The sequence below is a fragment of the Ranitomeya imitator genome, chromosome 7, assembly GCF_032444005.1.
Source record: "Ranitomeya imitator isolate aRanImi1 chromosome 7, aRanImi1.pri, whole genome shotgun sequence".
NCBI lineage: Eukaryota > Metazoa > Chordata > Amphibia > Anura > Dendrobatidae > Ranitomeya > Ranitomeya imitator.
Genome location: NC_091288.1, coordinates 140848452 through 140870362, shown reverse-complemented (window position 1 = coordinate 140870362; position 21911 = coordinate 140848452). Strand labels below are relative to the sequence as shown.

General features: G+C 38.0%; 13 non-coding genes across 13 annotated transcripts; all 13 read left to right on the top strand.

Annotated features, from left to right (window-relative positions):
- Positions 1-784: 784 nt before the first annotated feature.
- Positions 785-858, top strand: TRNAT-AGU (transfer RNA threonine (anticodon AGU)). The gene has a single exon. It is a non-coding gene; the product is annotated as a tRNA-Thr (tRNA).
- A 1947-nt stretch (positions 859-2805) lies between these two features.
- On the top strand, positions 2806-2879 carry TRNAT-AGU (transfer RNA threonine (anticodon AGU)). The gene has a single exon. It is a non-coding gene; the product is annotated as a tRNA-Thr (tRNA).
- Positions 2880-4228: 1349 nt separating this feature from the next.
- TRNAT-AGU (transfer RNA threonine (anticodon AGU)) lies at positions 4229-4302 on the top strand. Its single transcript has one exon. It is a non-coding gene; the product is annotated as a tRNA-Thr (tRNA).
- Positions 4303-5651: 1349 nt separating this feature from the next.
- Positions 5652-5725, top strand: TRNAT-AGU (transfer RNA threonine (anticodon AGU)). Its single transcript has one exon. It is a non-coding gene; the product is annotated as a tRNA-Thr (tRNA).
- A 2246-nt stretch (positions 5726-7971) lies between these two features.
- On the top strand, positions 7972-8045 carry TRNAT-AGU (transfer RNA threonine (anticodon AGU)). The gene has a single exon. It is a non-coding gene; the product is annotated as a tRNA-Thr (tRNA).
- Positions 8046-9394: 1349 nt separating this feature from the next.
- On the top strand, positions 9395-9468 carry TRNAT-AGU (transfer RNA threonine (anticodon AGU)). The gene has a single exon. It is a non-coding gene; the product is annotated as a tRNA-Thr (tRNA).
- A 1349-nt stretch (positions 9469-10817) lies between these two features.
- TRNAT-AGU (transfer RNA threonine (anticodon AGU)) lies at positions 10818-10891 on the top strand. Its single transcript has one exon. It is a non-coding gene; the product is annotated as a tRNA-Thr (tRNA).
- Positions 10892-12838: 1947 nt separating this feature from the next.
- Positions 12839-12912, top strand: TRNAT-AGU (transfer RNA threonine (anticodon AGU)). Its single transcript has one exon. It is a non-coding gene; the product is annotated as a tRNA-Thr (tRNA).
- A 2772-nt stretch (positions 12913-15684) lies between these two features.
- On the top strand, positions 15685-15758 carry TRNAT-AGU (transfer RNA threonine (anticodon AGU)). Its single transcript has one exon. It is a non-coding gene; the product is annotated as a tRNA-Thr (tRNA).
- Positions 15759-16808: 1050 nt separating this feature from the next.
- On the top strand, positions 16809-16882 carry TRNAT-AGU (transfer RNA threonine (anticodon AGU)). The gene has a single exon. It is a non-coding gene; the product is annotated as a tRNA-Thr (tRNA).
- Positions 16883-18231: 1349 nt separating this feature from the next.
- On the top strand, positions 18232-18305 carry TRNAT-AGU (transfer RNA threonine (anticodon AGU)). The gene has a single exon. It is a non-coding gene; the product is annotated as a tRNA-Thr (tRNA).
- Positions 18306-19953: 1648 nt separating this feature from the next.
- TRNAT-AGU (transfer RNA threonine (anticodon AGU)) lies at positions 19954-20027 on the top strand. The gene has a single exon. It is a non-coding gene; the product is annotated as a tRNA-Thr (tRNA).
- A 1349-nt stretch (positions 20028-21376) lies between these two features.
- On the top strand, positions 21377-21450 carry TRNAT-AGU (transfer RNA threonine (anticodon AGU)). Its single transcript has one exon. It is a non-coding gene; the product is annotated as a tRNA-Thr (tRNA).
- Positions 21451-21911: the final 461 nt, after the last annotated feature.

Below are 21911 nucleotides of genomic sequence, written 5' to 3'. Positions count from 1 at the left end.
TTAGTTGGTCTAAGTGCCTGTTTAGTAAACAGAAAATCTTGATTTCGAACGTCAGCAGTGGTTTTCTTTCTTCATCTCAGTTTGGGTCATTTTAGCCAAAAAAAGGTGGACTTTTGTTCTTGTATGACATTAAACAAGTCTTTACCACAGTCAAAACATAGTGCAGTTGAGAGAAAAAAAATCTCTGCTGTCGAAACGCTTAAAAAGGAATTAGACGATATAACTTTCTTTAGAGAATAAAGGATGGCATCAAGCATTTCAAAATAAAACCAGTGGAATTACACTTCTAACTCTGCAAAGTTTGATAGCAGCTTTCTTAAAAAGGAAGATAAACTTTCAAGCTTGACGTATCTACCGCTTTGGCTAGAAATGAAAACAAAACAATACAACATGAAACAAGCAGAATAAACCGACGAGGATGGGATTTGAACCCATGCATGCAGAGCACAATGGATTAGCAGTCCATCGCCTTAACCACTCGGCCACCTCGTCTACATGGTGCGCATGCGCTAAGGAGAAAAGATGTAATGATTATTTTTACGGGTCAGTGTGTTTTCGTTGAAGATATTACAGTGTCTATTCTTTACAGTTAGATTGGGGCAAACTCTTTTGGCCCTGCTGTGGCATTCCTTCAATCTGCCTATTCTGTGTCATAACTTGGAAGAAAAACAAGTACCAAGTTGAAGCTGTGCTAGAAGATGGATCATTCAATTATGGAACTTCAAAACCCAAGGCCTTGTCATCGATCCAGATTCTATTGCATTTCATAGGCTTTCCAGCTTGTGGTGCTGTGGCTTAGTTGGTTAAAGCGCCTGTCTAGTAAACAGGAGATCCTGAGTTCGAATCTCAGCAGTGCCTTGTTTTCATCATCTCAAAAAGAAACTTCCTATCTTAAAAATGGGATTTTCACTTGCATGAAACCTCAAATTTACCTTGGCTACGTCTTTACTGATAGTGCAATTGTGAGATGAAGAATTTCTTCTGTATAAGGGCCAAAAAGGAAAAAGGATGGCATCAATCATGACAACTTAAAACCAGTGGATTTTATTTTGAAATTCCTCCTCTTTATGCATCTGACTCGCTAAGCAGGCTTTCTAAAGTATCACACCTTTTTGTCCTTTGGCTTAGTTGGTCTAAGTGCCTGTTTAGTAAACAGAAAATCTTGATTTTCTGATAGGAAACTTCCTATCTTAAAAATGGGATTTTCACTTGCATGAAACCTCAAATTTACCTTGGCTACGTCTTTACTGATAGTGCAATTGTGAGATGAAGAATGTCTTCTGTATAAGGGCCAAAAAGGAAGAAAGATGGCATCAATCATGACAACTTAAAACCAGTGGATTTTATTTTGAAATTCCTCCTCTTTATGCATCTGACTCGCTAAGCAGGCTTTCTAAAGTATCACACCTTTTTGTCCTTTGGCTTAGTTGGTCTAAGTGCCTGTTTAGTAAACAGAAAATCTTGATTTTCTGATAGGAAACTTCCTATCTTAAAAATGGGATTTTCACTTGCATGAAACCTCAAATTTACCTTGGCTACGTCTTTACTGATAGTGCAATTGTGAGATGAAGAATGTCTTCTGTATAAGGGCCAAAAAGGAAGAAAGATGGCATCAATCATGACAACTTAAAACCAGTGGATTTTATTTTGAAATTCCTCCTCTTTATGCATCTGACTCGCTAAGCAGGCTTTCTAAAGTATCACACCTTTTTGTCCTTTGGCTTAGTTGGTCTAAGTGCCTGTTTAGTAAACAGAAAATCTTGATTTTCTGATAGGAAACTTCCTATCTTAAAAATGGGATTTTCACTTGCATGAAACCTCAAATTTACCTTGGCTACGTCTTTACTGATAGTGCAATTGTGAGATGAAGAATGTCTTCTGTATAAGGGCCAAAAAGGAAGAAAGATGGCATCAATCATGACAACTTAAAACCAGTGGATTTTATTTTGAAATTCCTCCTCTTTATGCATCTGACTCGCTAAGCAGGCTTTCTAAAGTATCACACCTTTTTGTCCTTTGGCTTAGTTGGTCTAAGTGCCTGTTTAGTAAACAGAAAATCTTGATTTCGAACGTCAGCAGTGGTTTTCTTTCTTCATCTCAGTTTGGGTCATTTTAGCCAAAAAAAGGTGGACTTTTGTTCTTGTATGACATTAAACAAGTCTTTACCACAGTCAAAACATAGTGCAGTTGAGAGAAAAAAAATCTCTGCTGTCGAAACGCTTAAAAAGGAATTAGACGATATAACTTTCTTTAGAGAATAAAGGATGGCATCAAGCATTTCAAAATAAAACCAGTGGAATTACACTTCTAACTCTGCAAAGTTTGATAGCAGCTTTCTTAAAAAGGAAGATAAACTTTCAAGCTTGACGTATCTACCGCTTTGGCTAGAAATGAAAACAAAACAATACAACATGAAACAAGCAGAATAAACCGACGAGGATGGGATTCGAACCCATGCATGCAGAGCACAATGGATTAGCAGTCCATCGCCTTAACCACTCGGCCACCTCGTCTACATGGTGCGCATGCGCTAAGGAGAAAAGATGTAATGATTATTTTTACGGGTCAGTGTGTTTTCGTTGAAGATATTACAGTGTCTATTCTTTACAGTTAGATTGGGGCAAACTCTTTTGGCCCTGCTGTGGCATTCCTTCAATCTGCCTATTCTGTGTCATAACTTGGAAGAAAAACAAGTACCAAGTTGAAGCTGTGCTAGAAGATGGATCATTCAATTATGGAACTTCAAAACCCAAGGCCTTGTCATCGATCCAGATTCTATTGCATTTCATAGGCTTTCCAGCTTGTGGTGCTGTGGCTTAGTTGGTTAAAGCGCCTGTCTAGTAAACAGGAGATCCTGAGTTCGAATCTCAGCAGTGCCTTGTTTTCATCATCTCAAAAAGAAACTTCCTATCTTAAAAATGGGATTTTCACTTGCATGAAACCTCAAATTTACCTTGGCTACGTCTTTACTGATAGTGCAATTGTGAGATGAAGAATGTCTTCTGTATAAGGGCCAAAAAGGAAAAAAGATGGCATCAATCATGACAACTTAAAACCAGTGGATTTTATTTTGAAATTCCTCCTCTTTATGCATCTGACTCGCTAAGCAGGCTTTCTAAAGTATCACACCTTTTTGTCCTTTGGCTTAGTTGGTCTAAGTGCCTGTTTAGTAAACAGAAAATCTTGATTTTCTGATAGGAAACTTCCTATCTTAAAAATGGGATTTTCACTTGCATGAAACCTCAAATTTACCTTGGCTACGTCTTTACTGATAGTGCAATTGTGAGATGAAGAATGTCTTCTGTATAAGGGCCAAAAAGGAAGAAAGATGGCATCAATCATGACAACTTAAAACCAGTGGATTTTATTTTGAAATTCCTCCTCTTTATGCATCTGACTCGCTAAGCAGGCTTTCTAAAGTATCACACCTTTTTGTCCTTTGGCTTAGTTGGTCTAAGTGCCTGTTTAGTAAACAGAAAATCTTGATTTCGAACGTCAGCAGTGGTTTTCTTTCTTCATCTCAGTTTGGGTCATTTTAGCCAAAAAAAGGTGGACTTTTGTTCTTGTATGACATTAAACAAGTCTTTACCACAGTCAAAACATAGTGCAGTTGAGAGAAAAAAAATCTCTGCTGTCGAAACGCTTAAAAAGGAATTAGACGATATAACTTTCTTTAGAGAATAAAGGATGGCATCAAGCATTTCAAAATAAAACCAGTGGAATTACACTTCTAACTCTGCAAAGTTTGATAGCAGCTTTCTTAAAAAGGAAGATAAACTTTCAAGCTTGACGTATCTACCGCTTTGGCTAGAAATGAAAACAAAACAATACAACATGAAACAAGCAGAATAAACCGACGAGGATGGGATTCGAACCCATGCATGCAGAGCACAATGGATTAGCAGTCCATCGCCTTAACCACTCGGCCACCTCGTCTACATGGTGCGCATGCGCTAAGGAGAAAAGATGTAATGATTATTTTTACGGGTCAGTGTGTTTTCGTTGAAGATATTACAGTGTCTATTCTTTACAGTTAGATTGGGGCAAACTCTTTTGGCCCTGCTGTGGCATTCCTTCAATCTGCCTATTCTGTGTCATAACTTGGAAGAAAAACAAGTACCAAGTTGAAGCTGTGCTAGAAGATGGATCATTCAATTATGGAACTTCAAAACCCAAGGCCTTGTCATCGATCCAGATTCTATTGCATTTCATAGGCTTTCCAGCTTGTGGTGCTGTGGCTTAGTTGGTTAAAGCGCCTGTCTAGTAAACAGGAGATCCTGAGTTCGAATCTCAGCAGTGCCTTGTTTTCATCATCTCAAAAAGAAACTTCCTATCTTAAAAATGGGATTTTCACTTGCATGAAACCTCAAATTTACCTTGGCTACGTCTTTACTGATAGTGCAATTGTGAGATGAAGAATGTCTTCTGTATAAGGGCCAAAAAGGAAAAAAGATGGCATCAATCATGACAACTTAAAACCAGTGGATTTTATTTTGAAATTCCTCCTCTTTATGCATCTGACTCGCTAAGCAGGCTTTCTAAAGTATCACACCTTTTTGTCCTTTGGCTTAGTTGGTCTAAGTGCCTGTTTAGTAAACAGAAAATCTTGATTTTCTGATAGGAAACTTCCTATCTTAAAAATGGGATTTTCACTTGCATGAAACCTCAAATTTACCTTGGCTACGTCTTTACTGATAGTGCAATTGTGAGATGAAGAATGTCTTCTGTATAAGGGCCAAAAAGGAAGAAAGATGGCATCAATCATGACAACTTAAAACCAGTGGATTTTATTTTGAAATTCCTCCTCTTTATGCATCTGACTCGCTAAGCAGGCTTTCTAAAGTATCACACCTTTTTGTCCTTTGGCTTAGTTGGTCTAAGTGCCTGTTTAGTAAACAGAAAATCTTGATTTCGAACGTCAGCAGTGGTTTTCTTTCTTCATCTCAGTTTGGGTCATTTTAGCCAAAAAAAGGTGGACTTTTGTTCTTGTATGACATTAAACAAGTCTTTACCACAGTCAAAACATAGTGCAGTTGAGAGAAAAAAAATCTCTGCTGTCGAAACGCTTAAAAAGGAATTAGACGATATAACTTTCTTTAGAGAATAAAGGATGGCATCAAGCATTTCAAAATAAAACCAGTGGAATTACACTTCTAACTCTGCAAAGTTTGATAGCAGCTTTCTTAAAAAGGAAGATAAACTTTCAAGCTTGACGTATCTACCGCTTTGGCTAGAAATGAAAACAAAACAATACAACATGAAACAAGCAGAATAAACCGACGAGGATGGGATTCGAACCCATGCATGCAGAGCACAATGGATTAGCAGTCCATCGCCTTAACCACTCGGCCACCTCGTCTACATGGTGCGCATGCGCTAAGGAGAAAAGATGTAATGATTATTTTTACGGGTCAGTGTGTTTTCGTTGAAGATATTACAGTGTCTATTCTTTACAGTTAGATTGGGGCAAACTCTTTTGGCCCTGCTGTGGCATTCCTTCAATCTGCCTATTCTGTGTCATAACTTGGAAGAAAAACAAGTACCAAGTTGAAGCTGTGCTAGAAGATGGATCATTCAATTATGGAACTTCAAAACCCAAGGCCTTGTCATCGATCCAGATTCTATTGCATTTCATAGGCTTTCCAGCTTGTGGTGCTGTGGCTTAGTTGGTTAAAGCGCCTGTCTAGTAAACAGGAGATCCTGAGTTCGAATCTCAGCAGTGCCTTGTTTTCATCATCTCAAAAAGAAACTTCCTATCTTAAAAATGGGATTTTCACTTGCATGAAACCTCAAATTTACCTTGGCTACGTCTTTACTGATAGTGCAATTGTGAGATGAAGAATTTCTTCTGTATAAGGGCCAAAAAGGAAAAAGGATGGCATCAATCATGACAACTTAAAACCAGTGGATTTTATTTTGAAATTCCTCCTCTTTATGCATCTGACTCGCTAAGCAGGCTTTCTAAAGTATCACACCTTTTTGTCCTTTGGCTTAGTTGGTCTAAGTGCCTGTTTAGTAAACAGAAAATCTTGATTTTCTGATAGGAAACTTCCTATCTTAAAAATGGGATTTTCACTTGCATGAAACCTCAAATTTACCTTGGCTACGTCTTTACTGATAGTGCAATTGTGAGATGAAGAATGTCTTCTGTATAAGGGCCAAAAAGGAAGAAAGATGGCATCAATCATGACAACTTAAAACCAGTGGATTTTATTTTGAAATTCCTCCTCTTTATGCATCTGACTCGCTAAGCAGGCTTTCTAAAGTATCACACCTTTTTGTCCTTTGGCTTAGTTGGTCTAAGTGCCTGTTTAGTAAACAGAAAATCTTGATTTTCTGATAGGAAACTTCCTATCTTAAAAATGGGATTTTCACTTGCATGAAACCTCAAATTTACCTTGGCTACGTCTTTACTGATAGTGCAATTGTGAGATGAAGAATGTCTTCTGTATAAGGGCCAAAAAGGAAGAAAGATGGCATCAATCATGACAACTTAAAACCAGTGGATTTTATTTTGAAATTCCTCCTCTTTATGCATCTGACTCGCTAAGCAGGCTTTCTAAAGTATCACACCTTTTTGTCCTTTGGCTTAGTTGGTCTAAGTGCCTGTTTAGTAAACAGAAAATCTTGATTTTCTGATAGGAAACTTCCTATCTTAAAAATGGGATTTTCACTTGCATGAAACCTCAAATTTACCTTGGCTACGTCTTTACTGATAGTGCAATTGTGAGATGAAGAATGTCTTCTGTATAAGGGCCAAAAAGGAAGAAAGATGGCATCAATCATGACAACTTAAAACCAGTGGATTTTATTTTGAAATTCCTCCTCTTTATGCATCTGACTCGCTAAGCAGGCTTTCTAAAGTATCACACCTTTTTGTCCTTTGGCTTAGTTGGTCTAAGTGCCTGTTTAGTAAACAGAAAATCTTGATTTTCTGATAGGAAACTTCCTATCTTAAAAATGGGATTTTCACTTGCATGAAACCTCAAATTTACCTTGGCTACGTCTTTACTGATAGTGCAATTGTGAGATGAAGAATGTCTTCTGTATAAGGGCCAAAAAGGAAGAAAGATGGCATCAATCATGACAACTTAAAACCAGTGGATTTTATTTTGAAATTCCTCCTCTTTATGCATCTGACTCGCTAAGCAGGCTTTCTAAAGTATCACACCTTTTTGTCCTTTGGCTTAGTTGGTCTAAGTGCCTGTTTAGTAAACAGAAAATCTTGATTTCGAACGTCAGCAGTGGTTTTCTTTCTTCATCTCAGTTTGGGTCATTTTAGCCAAAAAAAGGTGGACTTTTGTTCTTGTATGACATTAAACAAGTCTTTACCACAGTCAAAACATAGTGCAGTTGAGAGAAAAAAAATCTCTGCTGTCGAAACGCTTAAAAAGGAATTAGACGATATAACTTTCTTTAGAGAATAAAGGATGGCATCAAGCATTTCAAAATAAAACCAGTGGAATTACACTTCTAACTCTGCAAAGTTTGATAGCAGCTTTCTTAAAAAGGAAGATAAACTTTCAAGCTTGACGTATCTACCGCTTTGGCTAGAAATGAAAACAAAACAATACAACATGAAACAAGCAGAATAAACCGACGAGGATGGGATTCGAACCCATGCATGCAGAGCACAATGGATTAGCAGTCCATCGCCTTAACCACTCGGCCACCTCGTCTACATGGTGCGCATGCGCTAAGGAGAAAAGATGTAATGATTATTTTTACGGGTCAGTGTGTTTTCGTTGAAGATATTACAGTGTCTATTCTTTACAGTTAGATTGGGGCAAACTCTTTTGGCCCTGCTGTGGCATTCCTTCAATCTGCCTATTCTGTGTCATAACTTGGAAGAAAAACAAGTACCAAGTTGAAGCTGTGCTAGAAGATGGATCATTCAATTATGGAACTTCAAAACCCAAGGCCTTGTCATCGATCCAGATTCTATTGCATTTCATAGGCTTTCCAGCTTGTGGTGCTGTGGCTTAGTTGGTTAAAGCGCCTGTCTAGTAAACAGGAGATCCTGAGTTCGAATCTCAGCAGTGCCTTGTTTTCATCATCTCAAAAAGAAACTTCCTATCTTAAAAATGGGATTTTCACTTGCATGAAACCTCAAATTTACCTTGGCTACGTCTTTACTGATAGTGCAATTGTGAGATGAAGAATGTCTTCTGTATAAGGGCCAAAAAGGAAAAAAGATGGCATCAATCATGACAACTTAAAACCAGTGGATTTTATTTTGAAATTCCTCCTCTTTATGCATCTGACTCGCTAAGCAGGCTTTCTAAAGTATCACACCTTTTTGTCCTTTGGCTTAGTTGGTCTAAGTGCCTGTTTAGTAAACAGAAAATCTTGATTTTCTGATAGGAAACTTCCTATCTTAAAAATGGGATTTTCACTTGCATGAAACCTCAAATTTACCTTGGCTACGTCTTTACTGATAGTGCAATTGTGAGATGAAGAATGTCTTCTGTATAAGGGCCAAAAAGGAAGAAAGATGGCATCAATCATGACAACTTAAAACCAGTGGATTTTATTTTGAAATTCCTCCTCTTTATGCATCTGACTCGCTAAGCAGGCTTTCTAAAGTATCACACCTTTTTGTCCTTTGGCTTAGTTGGTCTAAGTGCCTGTTTAGTAAACAGAAAATCTTGATTTCGAACGTCAGCAGTGGTTTTCTTTCTTCATCTCAGTTTGGGTCATTTTAGCCAAAAAAAGGTGGACTTTTGTTCTTGTATGACATTAAACAAGTCTTTACCACAGTCAAAACATAGTGCAGTTGAGAGAAAAAAAATCTCTGCTGTCGAAACGCTTAAAAAGGAATTAGACGATATAACTTTCTTTAGAGAATAAAGGATGGCATCAAGCATTTCAAAATAAAACCAGTGGAATTACACTTCTAACTCTGCAAAGTTTGATAGCAGCTTTCTTAAAAAGGAAGATAAACTTTCAAGCTTGACGTATCTACCGCTTTGGCTAGAAATGAAAACAAAACAATACAACATGAAACAAGCAGAATAAACCGACGAGGATGGGATTCGAACCCATGCATGCAGAGCACAATGGATTAGCAGTCCATCGCCTTAACCACTCGGCCACCTCGTCTACATGGTGCGCATGCGCTAAGGAGAAAAGATGTAATGATTATTTTTACGGGTCAGTGTGTTTTCGTTGAAGATATTACAGTGTCTATTCTTTACAGTTAGATTGGGGCAAACTCTTTTGGCCCTGCTGTGGCATTCCTTCAATCTGCCTATTCTGTGTCATAACTTGGAAGAAAAACAAGTACCAAGTTGAAGCTGTGCTAGAAGATGGATCATTCAATTATGGAACTTCAAAACCCAAGGCCTTGTCATCGATCCAGATTCTATTGCATTTCATAGGCTTTCCAGCTTGTGGTGCTGTGGCTTAGTTGGTTAAAGCGCCTGTCTAGTAAACAGGAGATCCTGAGTTCGAATCTCAGCAGTGCCTTGTTTTCATCATCTCAAAAAGAAACTTCCTATCTTAAAAATGGGATTTTCACTTGCATGAAACCTCAAATTTACCTTGGCTACGTCTTTACTGATAGTGCAATTGTGAGATGAAGAATGTCTTCTGTATAAGGGCCAAAAAGGAAAAAAGATGGCATCAATCATGACAACTTAAAACCAGTGGATTTTATTTTGAAATTCCTCCTCTTTATGCATCTGACTCGCTAAGCAGGCTTTCTAAAGTATCACACCTTTTTGTCCTTTGGCTTAGTTGGTCTAAGTGCCTGTTTAGTAAACAGAAAATCTTGATTTTCTGATAGGAAACTTCCTATCTTAAAAATGGGATTTTCACTTGCATGAAACCTCAAATTTACCTTGGCTACGTCTTTACTGATAGTGCAATTGTGAGATGAAGAATGTCTTCTGTATAAGGGCCAAAAAGGAAGAAAGATGGCATCAATCATGACAACTTAAAACCAGTGGATTTTATTTTGAAATTCCTCCTCTTTATGCATCTGACTCGCTAAGCAGGCTTTCTAAAGTATCACACCTTTTTGTCCTTTGGCTTAGTTGGTCTAAGTGCCTGTTTAGTAAACAGAAAATCTTGATTTCGAACGTCAGCAGTGGTTTTCTTTCTTCATCTCAGTTTGGGTCATTTTAGCCAAAAAAAGGTGGACTTTTGTTCTTGTATGACATTAAACAAGTCTTTACCACAGTCAAAACATAGTGCAGTTGAGAGAAAAAAAATCTCTGCTGTCGAAACGCTTAAAAAGGAATTAGACGATATAACTTTCTTTAGAGAATAAAGGATGGCATCAAGCATTTCAAAATAAAACCAGTGGAATTACACTTCTAACTCTGCAAAGTTTGATAGCAGCTTTCTTAAAAAGGAAGATAAACTTTCAAGCTTGACGTATCTACCGCTTTGGCTAGAAATGAAAACAAAACAATACAACATGAAACAAGCAGAATAAACCGACGAGGATGGGATTCGAACCCATGCATGCAGAGCACAATGGATTAGCAGTCCATCGCCTTAACCACTCGGCCACCTCGTCTACATGGTGCGCATGCGCTAAGGAGAAAAGATGTAATGATTATTTTTACGGGTCAGTGTGTTTTCGTTGAAGATATTACAGTGTCTATTCTTTACAGTTAGATTGGGGCAAACTCTTTTGGCCCTGCTGTGGCATTCCTTCAATCTGCCTATTCTGTGTCATAACTTGGAAGAAAAACAAGTACCAAGTTGAAGCTGTGCTAGAAGATGGATCATTCAATTATGGAACTTCAAAACCCAAGGCCTTGTCATCGATCCAGATTCTATTGCATTTCATAGGCTTTCCAGCTTGTGGTGCTGTGGCTTAGTTGGTTAAAGCGCCTGTCTAGTAAACAGGAGATCCTGAGTTCGAATCTCAGCAGTGCCTTGTTTTCATCATCTCAAAAAGAAACTTCCTATCTTAAAAATGGGATTTTCACTTGCATGAAACCTCAAATTTACCTTGGCTACGTCTTTACTGATAGTGCAATTGTGAGATGAAGAATTTCTTCTGTATAAGGGCCAAAAAGGAAAAAGGATGGCATCAATCATGACAACTTAAAACCAGTGGATTTTATTTTGAAATTCCTCCTCTTTATGCATCTGACTCGCTAAGCAGGCTTTCTAAAGTATCACACCTTTTTGTCCTTTGGCTTAGTTGGTCTAAGTGCCTGTTTAGTAAACAGAAAATCTTGATTTTCTGATAGGAAACTTCCTATCTTAAAAATGGGATTTTCACTTGCATGAAACCTCAAATTTACCTTGGCTACGTCTTTACTGATAGTGCAATTGTGAGATGAAGAATGTCTTCTGTATAAGGGCCAAAAAGGAAGAAAGATGGCATCAATCATGACAACTTAAAACCAGTGGATTTTATTTTGAAATTCCTCCTCTTTATGCATCTGACTCGCTAAGCAGGCTTTCTAAAGTATCACACCTTTTTGTCCTTTGGCTTAGTTGGTCTAAGTGCCTGTTTAGTAAACAGAAAATCTTGATTTTCTGATAGGAAACTTCCTATCTTAAAAATGGGATTTTCACTTGCATGAAACCTCAAATTTACCTTGGCTACGTCTTTACTGATAGTGCAATTGTGAGATGAAGAATGTCTTCTGTATAAGGGCCAAAAAGGAAGAAAGATGGCATCAATCATGACAACTTAAAACCAGTGGATTTTATTTTGAAATTCCTCCTCTTTATGCATCTGACTCGCTAAGCAGGCTTTCTAAAGTATCACACCTTTTTGTCCTTTGGCTTAGTTGGTCTAAGTGCCTGTTTAGTAAACAGAAAATCTTGATTTTCTGATAGGAAACTTCCTATCTTAAAAATGGGATTTTCACTTGCATGAAACCTCAAATTTACCTTGGCTACGTCTTTACTGATAGTGCAATTGTGAGATGAAGAATGTCTTCTGTATAAGGGCCAAAAAGGAAGAAAGATGGCATCAATCATGACAACTTAAAACCAGTGGATTTTATTTTGAAATTCCTCCTCTTTATGCATCAGACTCGCTAAGCAGGCTTTCTAAAGTATCACACCTTTTTGTCCTTTGGCTTAGTTGGTCTAAGTGCCTGTTTAGTAAACAGAAAATCTTGATTTCGAACGTCAGCAGTGGTTTTCTTTCTTCATCTCAGTTTGGGTCATTTTAGCCAAAAAAAGGTGGACTTTTGTTCTTGTATGACATTAAACAAGTCTTTACCACAGTCAAAACATAGTGCAGTTGAGAGAAAAAAAATCTCTGCTGTCGAAACGCTTAAAAAGGAATTAGACGATATAACTTTCTTTAGAGAATAAAGGATGGCATCAAGCATTTCAAAATAAAACCAGTGGAATTACACTTCTAACTCTGCAAAGTTTGATAGCAGCTTTCTTAAAAAGGAAGATAAACTTTCAAGCTTGACGTATCTACCGCTTTGGCTAGAAATGAAAACAAAACAATACAACATGAAACAAGCAGAATAAACCGACGAGGATGGGATTCGAACCCATGCATGCAGAGCACAATAGATTAGCAGTCCATCCCCTTAACCACTCGGCCACCTCGTCTACATGGTGCGCATGCGCTAAGGAGAAAAGATGTAATGATTATTTTTACGGGTCAGTGTGTTTTCGTTGAAGATATTACAGTGTCTATTCTTTACAGTTAGATTGGGGCAAACTCTTTTGGCCCTGCTGTGGCATTCCTTCAATCTGCCTATTCTGTGTCATAACTTGGAAGAAAAACAAGTACCAAGTTGAAGCTGTGCTAGAAGATGGATCATTCAATTATGGAACTTCAAAACCCAAGGCCTTGTCATCGATCCAGATTCTATTGCATTTCATAGGCTTTCCAGCTTGTGGTGCTGTGGCTTAGTTGGTTAAAGCGCCTGTCTAGTAAACAGGAGATCCTGAGTTCGAATCTCAGCAGTGCCTTGTTTTCATCATCTCAAAAAGAAACTTCCTATCTTAAAAATGGGATTTTCACTTGCATGAAACCTCAAATTTACCTTGGCTACGTCTTTACTGATAGTGCAATTGTGAGATGAAGAATGTCTTCTGTATAAGGGCCAAAAAGGAAGAAAGATGGCATCAATCATGACAACTTAAAACCAGTGGATTTTATTTTGAAATTCCTCCTCTTTATGCATCTGACTCGCTAAGCAGGCTTTCTAAAGTATCACACCTTTTTGTCCTTTGGCTTAGTTGGTCTAAGTGCCTGTTTAGTAAACAGAAAATCTTGATTTTCTGATAGGAAACTTCCTATCTTAAAAATGGGATTTTCACTTGCATGAAACCTCAAATTTACCTTGGCTACGTCTTTACTGATAGTGCAATTGTGAGATGAAGAATGTCTTCTGTATAAGGGCCAAAAAGGAAGAAAGATGGCATCAATCATGACAACTTAAAACCAGTGGATTTTATTTTGAAATTCCTCCTCTTTATGCATCAGACTCGCTAAGCAGGCTTTCTAAAGTATCACACCTTTTTGTCCTTTGGCTTAGTTGGTCTAAGTGCCTGTTTAGTAAACAGAAAATCTTGATTTCGAACGTCAGCAGTGGTTTTCTTTCTTCATCTCAGTTTGGGTCATTTTAGCCAAAAAAAGGTGGACTTTTGTTCTTGTATGACATTAAACAAGTCTTTACCACAGTCAAAACATAGTGCAGTTGAGAGAAAAAAAATCTCTGCTGTCGAAACGCTTAAAAAGGAATTAGACGATATAACTTTCTTTAGAGAATAAAGGATGGCATCAAGCATTTCAAAATAAAACCAGTGGAATTACACTTCTAACTCTGCAAAGTTTGATAGCAGCTTTCTTAAAAAGGAAGATAAACTTTCAAGCTTGACGTATCTACCGCTTTGGCTAGAAATGAAAACAAAACAATACAACATGAAACAAGCAGAATAAACCGACGAGGATGGGATTCGAACCCATGCATGCAGAGCACAATGGATTAGCAGTCCATCGCCTTAACCACTCGGCCACCTCGTCTACATGGCGCGCATGCGCTAAGGAGAAAAGATGTAATGATTATTTTTACGGGTCAGTGTGTTTTCGTTGAAGATATTACAGTGTCTATCCTTTACAGTTAGATTGGGGCAAACTCTTTTGGCCCTGCTGTGGCATTCCTTCAATCTGCCTATTCTGTGTCATAACTTGGAAGAAAAACAAGTACCAAGTTGAAGCTGTGCTAGAAGATGGATCATTCAATTATGGAACTTCAAAACCCAAGGCCTTGTCATCGATCCAGATTCTATTGCATTTCATAGGCTTTCCAGCTTGTGGTCCTGTGGCTTAGTTGGTTAAAGCGCCTGTCTAGTAAACAGGAGATCCTGAGTTCGAATCTCAGCAGTGCCTTGTTTTCATCATCTCAAAAAGAAACTTCCTATCTTAAAAATGGGATTTTCACTTGCATGAAACCTCAAATTTACCTTGGCTACGTCTTTACTGATAGTGCAATTGTGAGATGAAGAATGTCTTCTGTATAAGGGCCAAAAAGGAAGAAAGATGGCATCAATCATAACAACTTAAAACCAGTGGATTTTATTTTGAAATTCCTCCTCTTTATGCATCTGACTCGCTAAGCAGGCTTTCTAAAGTATCACACCTTTTTGTCCTTTGGCTTAGTTGGTCTAAGTGCCTGTTTAGTAAACAGAAAATCTTGATTTTCTGATAGGAAACTTCCTATCTTAAAAATGGGATTTTCACTTGCATGAAACCTCAAATTTACCTTGGCTACGTCTTTACTGATAGTGCAATTGTGAGATGAAGAATGTCTTCTGTATAAGGGCCAAAAAGGAAGAAAGATGGCATCAATCATGACAACTTAAAACCAGTGGATTTTATTTTGAAATTCCTCCTCTTTATGCATCTGACTCGCTAAGCAGGCTTTCTAAAGTATCACACCTTTTTGTCCTTTGGCTTAGTTGGTCTAAGTGCCTGTTTAGTAAACAGAAAATCTTGATTTCGAACGTCAGCAGTGGTTTTCTTTCTTCATCTCAGTTTGGGTCATTTTAGCCAAAAAAAGGTGGACTTTTGTTCTTGTATGACATTAAACAAGTCTTTACCACAGTCAAAACATAGTGCAGTTGAGAGAAAAAAAATCTCTGCTGTCGAAACGCTTAAAAAGGAATTAGACGATATAACTTTCTTTAGAGAATAAAGGATGGCATCAAGCATTTCAAAATAAAACCAGTGGAATTACACTTCTAACTCTGCAAAGTTTGATAGCAGCTTTCTTAAAAAGGAAGATAAACTTTCAAGCTTGACGTATCTACCGCTTTGGCTAGAAATGAAAACAAAACAATACAACATGAAACAAGCAGAATAAACCGACGAGGATGGGATTCGAACCCATGCATGCAGAGCACAATAGATTAGCAGTCCATCGCCTTAACCACTCGGCCACCTCGTCTACATGGTGTGCATGCGCTAAGGAGAAAAGATGTAATGATTATTTTTACGGGTCAGTGTGTTTTCGTTGAAGATATTACAGTGTCTATTCTTTACAGTTAGATTGGGGCAAACTCTTTTGGCCCTGCTGTGGCATTCCTTCAATCTGCCTATTCTGTGTCATAACTTGGAAGAAAAACAAGTACCAAGTTGAAGCTGTGCTAGAAGATGGATCATTCAATTATGGAACTTCAAAACCCAAGGCCTTGTCATCGATCCAGATTCTATTGCATTTCATAGGCTTTCCAGCTTGTGGTGCTGTGGCTTAGTTGGTTAAAGCGCCTGTCTAGTAAACAGGAGATCCTGAGTTCGAATCTCAGCAGTGCCTTGTTTTCATCATCTCAAAAAGAAACTTCCTATCTTAAAAATGGGATTTTCACTTGCATGAAACCTCAAATTTACCTTGGCTACGTCTTTACTGATAGTGCAATTGTGAGATGAAGAATGTCTTCTGTATAAGGGCCAAAAAGGAAGAAAGATGGCATCAATCATGACAACTTAAAACCAGTGGATTTTATTTTGAAATTCCTCCTCTTTATGCATCTGACTCGCTAAGCAGGCTTTCTAAAGTATCACACCTTTTTGTCCTTTGGCTTAGTTGGTCTAAGTGCCTGTTTAGTAAACAGAAAATCTTGATTTCGAACGTCAGCAGTGGTTTTCTTTCTTCATCTCAGTTTGGGTCATTTTAGCCAAAAAAAGGTGGACTTTTGTTCTTGTATGACATTAAACAAGTCTTTACCACAGTCAAAACATAGTGCAGTTGAGAGAAAAAAAATCTCTGCTGTCGAAACGCTTAAAAAGGAATTAGACGATATAACTTTCTTTAGAGAATAAAGGATGGCATCAAGCATTTCAAAATAAAACCAGTGGAATTACACTTCTAACTCTGCAAAGTTTGATAGCAGCTTTCTTAAAAAGGAAGGTAAACTTTCAAGCTTGACGTATCTACCGCTTTGGCTAGAAATGAAAACAAAACAATACAACATGAAACAAGCAGAATAAACCGACGAGGATGGGATTCGAACCCATGCATGCAGAGCACAATGGATTAGCAGTCCATCGCCTTAACCACTCGGCCACCTCGTCTACATGGCGCGCATGCGCTAAGGAGAAAAGATGTAATGATTATTTTTACGGGTCAGTGTGTTTTCGTTGAAGATATTACAGTGTCTATCCTTTACAGTTAGATTGGGGCAAACTCTTTTGGCCCTGCTGTGGCATTCCTTCAATCTGCCTATTCTGTGTCATAACTTGGAAGAAAAACAAGTACCAAGTTGAAGCTGTGCTAGAAGATGGATCATTCAATTATGGAACTTCAAAACCCAAGGCCTTGTCATCGATCCAGATTCTATTGCATTTCATAGGCTTTCCAGCTTGTGGTGCTGTGGCTTAGTTGGTTAAAGCGCCTGTCTAGTAAACAGGAGATCCTGAGTTCGAATCTCAGCAGTGCCTTGTTTTCATCATCTCAAAAAGAAACTTCCTATCTTAAAAATGGGATTTTCACTTGCATGAAACCTCAAATTTACCTTGGCTACGTCTTTACTGATAGTGCAATTGTGAGATGAAGAATGTCTTCTGTATAAGGGCCAAAAAGGAAGAAAGATGGCATCAATCATAACAACTTAAAACCAGTGGATTTTATTTTGAAATTCCTCCTCTTTATGCATCTGACTCGCTAAGCAGGCTTTCTAAAGTATCACACCTTTTTGTCCTTTGGCTTAGTTGGTCTAAGTGCCTGTTTAGTAAACAGAAAATCTTGATTTTCTGATAGGAAACTTCCTATCTTAAAAATGGGATTTTCACTTGCATGAAACCTCAAATTTACCTTGGCTACGTCTTTACTGATAGTGCAATTGTGAGATGAAGAATGTCTTCTGTATAAGGGCCAAAAAGGAAGAAAGATGGCATCAATCATGACAACTTAAAACCAGTGGATTTTATTTTGAAATTCCTCCTCTTTATGCATCTGACTCGCTAAGCAGGCTTTCTAAAGTATCACACCTTTTTGTCCTTTGGCTTAGTTGGTCTAAGTGCCTGTTTAGTAAACAGAAAATCTTGATTTCGAACGTCAGCAGTGGTTTTCTTTCTTCATCTCAGTTTGGGTCATTTTAGCCAAAAAAAGGTGGACTTTTGTTCTTGTATGACATTAAACAAGTCTTTACCACAGTCAAAACATAGTGCAGTTGAGAGAAAAAAAATCTCTGCTGTCGAAACGCTTAAAAAGGAATTAGACGATATAACTTTCTTTAGAGAATAAAGGATTGCATCAAGCATTTCAAAATAAAACCAGTGGAATTACACTTCTAACTCTGCAAAGTTTGATAGCAGCTTTCTTAAAAAGGAAGATAAACTTTCAAGCTTGACGTATCTACCGCTTTGGCTAGAAATGAAAACAAAACAATACAACATGAAACAAGCAGAATAAACCGACGAGGATGGGATTCGAACCCATGCATGCAGAGCACAATAGATTAGCAGTCCATCGCCTTAACCACTCGGCCACCTCGTCTACATGGTGTGCATGCGCTAAGGAGAAAAGATGTAATGATTATTTTTACGGGTCAGTGTGTTTTCGTTGAAGATATTACAGTGTCTATTCTTTACAGTTAGATTGGGGCAAACTCTTTTGGCCCTGCTGTGGCATTCCTTCAATCTGCCTATTCTGTGTCATAACTTGGAAGAAAAACAAGTACCAAGTTGAAGCTGTGCTAGAAGATGGATCATTCAATTATGGAACTTCAAAACCCAAGGCCTTGTCAACGATCCAGATTCTATTGCATTTCATAGGCTTTCCAGCTTGTGGTGCTGTGGCTTAGTTGGTTAAAGCGCCTGTCTAGTAAACAGGAGATCCTGAGTTCGAATCTCAGCAGTGCCTTGTTTTCATCATCTCAAAAAGAAACTTCCTATCTTAAAAATGGGATTTTCACTTGCATGAAACCTCAAATTTACCTTGGCTACGTCTTTACTGATAGTGCAATTGTGAGATGAAGAATGTCTTCTGTATAAGGGCCAAAAAGGAAGAAAGATGGCATCAATCATAACAACTTAAAACCAGTGGATTTTATTTTGAAATTCCTCCTCTTTATGCATCTGACTCGCTAAGCAGGCTTTCTAAAGTATCACACCTTTTTGTCCTTTGGCTTAGTTGGTCTAAGTGCCTGTTTAGTAAACAGAAAATCTTGATTTTCTGATAGGAAACTTCCTATCTTAAAAATGGGATTTTCACTTGCATGAAACCTCAAATTTACCTTGGCTACGTCTTTACTGATAGTGCAATTGTGAGATGAAGAATGTCTTCTGTATAAGGGCCAAAAAGGAAGAAAGATGGCATCAATCATAACAACTTAAAACCAGTGGATTTTATTTTGAAATTCCTCCTCTTTATGCATCTGACTCGCTAAGCAGGCTTTCTAAAGTATCACACCTTTTTGTCCTTTGGCTTAGTTGGTCTAAGTGCCTGTTTAGTAAACAGAAAATCTTGATTTTCTGATAGGAAACTTCCTATCTTAAAAATGGGATTTTCACTTGCATGAAACCTCAAATTTACCTTGGCTACGTCTTTACTGATAGTGCAATTGTGAGATGAAGAATGTCTTCTGTATAAGGGCCAAAAAGGAAGAAAGATGGCATCAATCATGACAACTTAAAACCAGTGGATTTTATTTTGAAATTCCTCCTCTTTATGCATCTGACTCGCTAAGCAGGCTTTCTAAAGTATCACACCTTTTTGTCCTTTGGCTTAGTTGGTCTAAGTGCCTGTTTAGTAAACAGAAAATCTTGATTTCGAACGTCAGCAGTGGTTTTCTTTCTTCATCTCAGTTTGGGTCATTTTAGCCAAAAAAAGGTGGACTTTTGTTCTTGTATGACATTAAACAAGTCTTTACCACAGTCAAAACATAGTGCAGTTGAGAGAAAAAAAATCTCTGCTGTCGAAACGCTTAAAAAGGAATTAGACGATATAACTTTCTTTAGAGAATAAAGGATTGCATCAAGCATTTCAAAATAAAACCAGTGGAATTACACTTCTAACTCTGCAAAGTTTGATAGCAGCTTTCTTAAAAAGGAAGATAAACTTTCAAGCTTGACGTATCTACCGCTTTGGCTAGAAATGAAAACAAAACAATACAACATGAAACAAGCAGAATAAACCGACGAGGATGGGATTCGAACCCATGCATGCAGAGCACAATAGATTAGCAGTCCATCGCCTTAACCACTCGGCCACCTCGTCTACATGGTGTGCATGCGCTAAGGAGAAAAGATGTAATGATTATTTTTACGGGTCAGTGTGTTTTCGTTGAAGATATTACAGTGTCTATTCTTTACAGTTAGATTGGGGCAAACTCTTTTGGCCCTGCTGTGGCATTCCTTCAATCTGCCTATTCTGTGTCATAACTTGGAAGAAAAACAAGTACCAAGTTGAAGCTGTGCTAGAAGATGGATCATTCAATTATGGAACTTCAAAACCCAAGGCCTTGTCAACGATCCAGATTCTATTGCATTTCATAGGCTTTCCAGCTTGTGGTGCTGTGGCTTAGTTGGTTAAAGCGCCTGTCTAGTAAACAGGAGATCCTGAGTTCGAATCTCAGCAGTGCCTTGTTTTCATCATCTCAAAAAGAAACTTCCTATCTTAAAAATGGGATTTTCACTTGCATGAAACCTCAAATTTACCTTGGCTACGTCTTTACTGATAGTGCAATTGTGAGATGAAGAATGTCTTCTGTATAAGGGCCAAAAAGGAAGAAAGATGGCATCAATCATAACAACTTAAAACCAGTGGATTTTATTTTGAAATTCCTCCTCTTTATGCATCTGACTCGCTAAGCAGGCTTTCTAAAGTATCACACCTTTTTGTCCTTTGGCTTAGTTGGTCTAAGTGCCTGTTTAGTAAACAGAAAATCTTGATTTTCTGATAGGAAACTTCCTATCTTAAAAATGGGATTTTCACTTGCATGAAACCTCAAATTTACCTTGGCTACGTCTTTACTGATAGTGCAATTGTGAGATGAAGAATGTCTTCTGTATAAGGGCCAAAAAGGAAGAAAGATGGCATCAATCATGACAACTTAAAACCAGTGGATTTTATTTTGAAATTCCTCCTCTTTATGCATCTGACTCGCTAAGCAGGCTTTCTAAAGTATCACACCTTTTTGTCCTTTGGCTTAGTTGGTCTAAGTGCCTGTTTAGTAAACAGAAAATCTTGATTTCGAACGTCAGCAGTGGTTTTCTTTCTTCATCTCAGTTTGGGTCATTTTAGCCAAAAAAAGGTGGACTTTTGTTCTTGTATGACATTAAACAAGTCTTTACCACAGTCAAAACATAGTGCAGTTGAGAGAAAAAAAATCTCTGCTGTCGAAACGCTTAAAAAGGAATTAGACGATATAACTTTCTTTAGAGAATAAAGGATGGCATCAAGCATTTCAAAATAAAACCAGTGGAATTACACTTCTAACTCTGCAAAGTTTGATAGCAGCTTTCTTAAAAAGGAAGATAAACTTTCAAGCTTGACGTATCTACCGCTTTGGCTAGAAATGAAAACAAAACAATACAACATGAAACAAGCAGAATAAACCGACGAGGATGGGATTCGAACCCATGCATGCAGAGCACAATGGATTAGCAGTCCATCGCCTTAACCACTCGGCCACCTCGTCTACATGGCGCGCATGCGCTAAGGAGAAAAGATGTAATGATTATTTTTACGGGTCAGTGTGTTTTCGTTGAAGATATTACAGTGTCTATCCTTTACAGTTAGATTGGGGCAAACTCTTTTGGCCCTGCTGTGGCATTCCTTCAATCTGCCTATTCTGTGTCATAACTTGGAAGAAAAACAAGTACCAAGTTGAAGCTGTGCTAGAAGATGGATCATTCAATTATGGAACTTCAAAACCCAAGGCCTTGTCATCGATCCAGATTCTATTGCATTTCATAGGCTTTCCAGCTTGTGGTGCTGTGGCTTAGTTGGTTAAAGCGCCTGTCTAGTAAACAGGAGATCCTGAGTTCGAATCTCAGCAGTGCCTTGTTTTCATCATCTCAAAAAGAAACTTCCTATCTTAAAAATGGGATTTTCACTTGCATGAAACCTCAAATTTACCTTGGCTACGTCTTTACTGATAGTGCAATTGTGAGATGAAGAATGTCTTCTGTATAAGGGCCAAAAAGGAAGAAAGATGGCATCAATCATGACAACTTAAAACCAGTGGATTTTATTTTGAAATTCCTCCTCTTTATGCATCTGACTCGCTAAGCAGGCTTTCTAAAGTATCACACCTTTTTGTCCTTTGGCTTAGTTGGTCTAAGTGCCTGTTTAGTAAACAGAAAATCTTGATTTTCTGATAGGAAACTTCCTATCTTAAAAATGGGATTTTCACTTGCATGAAACCTCAAATTTACCTTGGCTACGTCTTTACTGATAGTGCAATTGTGAGATGAAGAATGTCTTCTGTATAAGGGCCAAAAAGGAAGAAAGATGGCATCAATC